The sequence below is a fragment of the Cupressus sempervirens genome, chromosome 10, assembly GCF_028749045.1.
Source record: "Cupressus sempervirens isolate cs-2001-9-10 chromosome 10, ASM2874904v1, whole genome shotgun sequence".
NCBI classification, from domain to species: domain Eukaryota; kingdom Viridiplantae; phylum Streptophyta; class Pinopsida; order Cupressales; family Cupressaceae; genus Cupressus; species Cupressus sempervirens.
This window is the reverse complement of record NC_143127.1, coordinates 488,487,495-488,493,801: the sequence shown is the minus strand read 5'-3', so window position 1 is coordinate 488,493,801 and position 6,307 is coordinate 488,487,495.

Genomic DNA, 6,307 nt, shown 5'->3' with positions numbered 1-6,307 from the left:
TTCAAACAAAGCTAGAGGAAAGTATAAAAGAAAACAAAGTTGAAAGACTAAAGGTAAAATTTCCAAGAGAATAGATAGAAGAGTCATAAGAGCTAAGCTAAAGTGTAATTTCATAGTGTGAAGGAGAGATCAGAGAAAGGTCATCTTCAAGGAGTTATTACACTAAGAGGTAGAGAGTAAGCTCGAACAACACAAGGTCTATCATGTTTATGAGAAAAGATAAACTAAGCACACAAGTGATCAGAATTTGAAGTTGCAGAGACAAGAGAAGGAAGAGATTAGTTCTAGATTGGTCAAGAGAGTTGAAGAAGAAACTATTTCAAGCTAAGTTTAGCAACTAAATTGTTATATCATTTTCTATTGTTTAATAATGTTTACAACAATAAATCTCATTGATAATGGACCTAAACATGTTCTTTGTAAAAATCCCTTTATATGGTGACACATTAACTTTTTTTATAAAGTTATTTAACCAAGTTTCTCCTAACAAGGAAAGACTTTAGTAGGTCTTAAAAAATCCCCTAACAGGGTGGCACCTTATAGTGTCATTGAAATCTTTTAATAGGGATAAGATCTTGATTGGAAACACTACTAAATAGTGAAAAATTGTGAGAATCAACTCACACGCTATGTTTTTTACCCTAGTTGGGTTTCCATGAGATAGATATTATGTTATGTGTTGCTATTTTCATGTTACAAGTTTTTTCTTAATCCTAACCAGTTGAGTTATAACTAGCACTAACCTATAGATAAGTTAGAAGTGTGATCTAAAGTAAAAAGTTGTGATTAGTGAGTATATTGATTCACCCTCCCTCTTAGTATACTGACCTATGGTAGGGACAAAAATTGGTATAAGAGCCCAGGTCCTCATGAGATGAGAGTTTAATAGCTCAAGGAAAAGATCAAGATGTTTAAAAGGGATGCATCCAAGTTTTATAGGGAAAAATATAACTCATGGTGTAGGAAGATGAGTTTGCATCTGTAGACTCTTGGATATGCTTATTGGATCCATATAGAGGTACAATATGTTGAACTAGCTGATAAACTCAATGTAGACTAGTTGAAGGAGAAGGAGATACACATGACAATAATGGATTCTCTAGCAAGCAACATGTCCTACTCTGAGTATAAAGATGTGGAGGAACTAGAGAAAACATATAAAATATAGGAGAAGTTGAAAGTCATCCATGGTGGGGACAAGCATTTCATGAGGGCTAAATTTGAAACCCTAAGAGGAAAATTTGAGGACATGAGGATGCAAGAAGGTGAAGAAATTGAAGCTTATGGAAAGTAGGAGAAAGATGACATGCTAGCTATTAGAGTATGTGGAGGAGTAATAACAAAAGATGAGTGTGTGAGAAAGGTATTAAGAACCATGTTGCCCAACTATGCCATAAGAGTCCTAACCATTCAAGAGCTGGGAACTATAGATCAGATGGAGGTATCACTTGATGCCCTGATAGGAAAGTTCATTGCATTTGAACTTAGAAACATTGATAATAGCCAATCACCCAAGGATGAAATTTCATTCTAAGCCTTAGTTTCACCAACTATAGTAGTGAGAGAAGTAGGAGAGCCAAGAACATCTAGACATAGGAGGGAACTAGAGAGTCTGTATGCTAAAAGAAGCCAAACAAGAAGAGTTGGAGGCTCTTATCACAAAAAGAATGGTCAAAAGAAAAGGGAAGTACACGAGTAAGCTTCCTCTCAAATGTTTTAACTAAAAAAAGGTAGGACATTATGTTAATAGATATCTAGAGGCTGTCATAAATGAGGCTAGTAATTGGAAGGAGAACAACAACTAGAAGGGTACCAACGAGAGGTGGTCAAATTCTAAAACAATAAACAAGAATCAATGCTACATCACTAAGGAAGGTGTGAATAAAAAAGAGTCAACCAACAATGAGGATGAGGATGAAGATGAAATATCCTTTGTTGTCATCACAAAAGAAAGGGTAGAGAGAGCCCTTATAACCAATACTAGTATCCACAAGAAATGGATCATAGATAGTGATTGGTCACAACACATGTTAGGTGAAAAGAGTATGTTCCACAAGGTTTAGGCCTACATTGGAAGAATATTAAAGTTCAACAACAACTCACCATGCATGATAATAGGTAAAGACATGGTATCCCTAAATGAGTTGACTACTTGTGATTATGTGTATCGAGTGGAAGGATTGAAATATAACATATTGAGTGTGGCTCAAATAATGGACAAAGGTTATAAGTTTGAGTTCAACAAAGGGTATTGCATTATATTTGACAAGACAAGCAAGCTACTTTCCTTAAGAGAGCAAAGAAAAGGTAATCTCTTTTATCTTAATATTTTTGGTAATACTTCTATAACAACTAAAAATGATAATAGTTGGTTATGGCATAAGAGGTTGTATCATGTAAATTTTGAAAGCATTGTCAAAGTAGGAAGGAAGAATTGTGTAAGGGGTCTACCACTATTACCAAACTTGACAATGTTATGTGTAAAGACTATTAATTAGGAAAGTTGGAAAGTTTAGGTTATTCTAGAAAGTCATTTACTTCAGAAAATATTTTAGATCTAGTTCATATTGACTTGTGCATTCCCACAAAGATAAAAAGTGTATCTGGTGACATATACTTTATGTTGTTTATTGATGCTTTTTTTAGAATGATGTAGATTTTCTATTTGAAAGAAAAGTTAGAAGCCTTCCACATGTTCAAAGTGTAATGGTAGAGAATTGAAGTATTTGAGGTTAGACCAAGGAGGCGAGTTCACCTCACAAGAATTTGAAAGCTATTGTGAGGATCATGAAAGTAGAAGGAAAATGTTATCTCCTAGGACACCTCAACAAAACAATGTTGCTAAAAGAAGAAAAAAAAGCTATCATAGATTGTGCCAGAACATTGATGATCCAACACAATGTTACACATGTCTACTGAAGAGATGTTGTAATCACATCCATGTACACCTTGAATAGGGTACAAGGAAAGAAGGGGGCAAAGAAGACCCCTTATGAACTATGATTTGGTCACACACCATTTTTTAGTTACTTCAAGGTGTTTGGAAAAAATGTTATAGCAAGAAGGATGAATACCAAGGGAAATTCAAGCCTAAAAGTGATGAGGGCATCTTTTTTGGGATACTCTACCAAGAGAAAAGCATGCCAGTGCCTAAATATTTGGACAAATGTAATTGTGGAATCTGCTAATGTAAAGGCAAATAAATTATCAAATAAGAATGAGGAAGACAACAAGAAGGAACTAGAAGATTAAAAATAATTTGAGTAGATTCCACTCAATGATATAGTGGAGAGAGTACTAGTTGAGGTAGAACCTGTACAAAAATTGTATTGACTCAAGTAGAAGAAGCTCAACCCAAAGAGAAAAGAGAAGAAATACCAAAAGGAGAAATAGTGCTAGCTACGTATGTGAGAAGATACCACTTAGCATATCAGATCATTGGGGATAAGGATGCTAGAGTATCAATTAGGAGAAAGGTGAGGGAGATGATATGTCTCCTCTCACACATAGAGCCCAAGGCTACAAAAGAGTCTCTAAAAGATCAAGACTGAAGAAAGGCCATGGAGGAAGAAATTGATCAAATAGTGAAAAATGATACACAAGCCTTAGTCACCTAACCAAATGATGAGAATGTTATTGGTACAAAATAGGTGTTCCAAAACAAAATAAACAAAGATGGAGAAGTTGTTAGAAACAAGACCAAATGCACAAGAGGAAGGCATAGACTATGGAGAAATATTTACACCAGTAGCTAGAATGGAAGGAGTCAAGATACTCCTAGCATTTGAAAAACACAAGAAATTTGAGGTATATCAGATGGATATAAAGTTTACATTATTGAATGGGGTTTTGGAGGAGGAAGTCTACATTGAGAAATTGAGGGATTTGAAAAATGAACAATGTAGGAACCATGCATGTAGATTGAGAAAAGCCCTGTATGGACTGAAATATGCACCAAGAGCATGGTATGAGAGGCTAAACTCATACTTAATATAAATTTGGTTCATAAGAACCGTTGATAACTACAATCTATACATGAAGCAATAAATTAAAACAAGTTTGTTGATTGTAAAGATCTTTGTGGATGATGGTATCTTTGAAGGAGATGATAGACAAAGTGTTGATTTTGCAGAAGCCATGAAGAAGGATTTAGAAATGTCCATGATTGGAGAAAAAAAGTTCTTCATTGGACTTCAAGTGTCCTAGTTGGAAGGAGGAATATTCATAAGGAAAACTAAGTATGTGAAAGAAATACTGAAGACATTTGATATGGAGGAAGCAAGACCAATAGGTATTGCAAGGACTACTAGTTGGAAGCTATCAAAAGAGGATGAAAGTACTAAAGTCAATGAGATACTTTAGTGATCCTTGATTGGTAAATTACAATATGTGATGCACAACAGACTGGACCAAGCACAAGCGGTTGGGCTAGTGGCTAGATTTTTTGCCAACCCAAAGGAATCACACATGGTGTTCATGAAGAGAATCTTTGGGTACCTAAAGGGTATGAAAGAGTATGGTCTATGGTATCCTTGTAAAGGAAAATTTGAACTTAGTGTCTTCACATCTTGATTAGGTAGGAAACATAGATGATAGAAAGAGAGCAACTTGAGGTGCATTCTTTCTTGGAGGAAGACTGGTTGCTTGGACCAGCTTGAAGCATAATTGCATATCACAATAAAAAAATGTAGCTTAATATGTTACTAAAAAATTAATTGCAGTCAAGTTGTTTGGATCAAATAGTTGCTTGAAGAAATTCAAAAGAAAATGGAGGAAATGGTAGTTATCAACTACGATAACACTAGTGCAATCAAACTTGGTTTTTTTGTGTTAGTTTTGTCTTTTCTTCAGGTTTTAGGTCCTTGTAAAACCTGGTGGTGCTTAATGTTTATCTCTAGTTTAGTATAAAGGGTTTCAAGTCCCTGTAAAAATTGTTTTTACCTTAATCTAAAACACTAGTGCAATCAATATATCTAAGAATCTCTTTATGCACTCATAGACAAAATACATATCCATCAAATACCATCTTATGAGGGAATAAGTGAAAAAAAGAGAGGTTAGGTTGGAATATGTACCAACCAAGGAACAATTGGGATATATCTTTACAAAGTCTCCCTAGAAATATACTTTTGAGTATTTGAGAGAAAGGTTAGGAGTCTTACCCCTATCCTTCCTAAACTAAGCTTAGGCAGGCACACATTAGTCCATGATCAAGAAATATAAGACTAAAGATAGGTTGATGAGAACAAGGGATTAATTCATAGGGGGGGCATTCAAGAGAGAAATGTGCAAGAACAAATGGGTTTCCTTTGGCATTACTGTCACAAGTGGAGAAGTTGAGAGAAGGAACATAGGAGCCACAAACGATCAAAGCATGAAAATGCACTATCTTTGGGGGAAACAATGAAAGAAGGAAAGACAAAAACCTACATAAAATAGTGAGTGATAAAATTTTACCATCAATTCCAAAGGGGGAGATTGTTGGCCTAAGTGTCTTGAAGACTAGTCAATAGACTTAGCCATCAAAGATGTTGTCATTGTTGGAAACACATATAAAAGAATCGTGAATGGTTCATAGGCACAACCAAAAAATCACACTAATATGTGAATTTAACTCATGAGGATAATTAGAGTAGAGAAGATGCATAATCTTAGTAGAGGTGATAACCAAGGCATCCACTTAGACAAAACATGCTAAGTGAAGTATGCATAAGTAGGAGAAAGAAGAGTGAAAGGTAGAGCATACATAATAGTGAGTTGAACAAGCTAGGTTAGCATGATGATCATGACACAAGGAACCTGTGACTACCTAGTCATGTAGAGGGTAAGAGTGTATTTAATTTTGTATTAAATGATATGGGGGAAAGGACTGAGGAATAATCAAAAGAATTTGAAATTAAATTCTTTCCAACAATAAGTTATCAAGAATACATGATATATGTGACTCCTGTATGAACATGCCATAACCTAACAAGAGTGGAACACTACTATAATGGGAGGATAAGTTATTAGTAGAGTGGGAATTAAATTTTAATTCTTAGATCAAGGTGTCCAAGTGAAGCTAGAGGAAAGTATAAAAGAAAATAAAGTTTGAAGAGAAAAGGTTAGATTTCCAAGTGAATAGCCAAAGAGCTAGAAGAGTTGAGATAAAGTGGAATCTCATAGTGTGAAGGAGAGATCATAGAAAGGTCATCTTCAATGAGTGATTGTGCTGAGAGGTGGAGAGTCAGCTTGAACAACACAAGGCGTATCATTTGCATGAGCAAAGATATCAAAGCACACAAGTGATCCGACTTTGAAGTTGTAG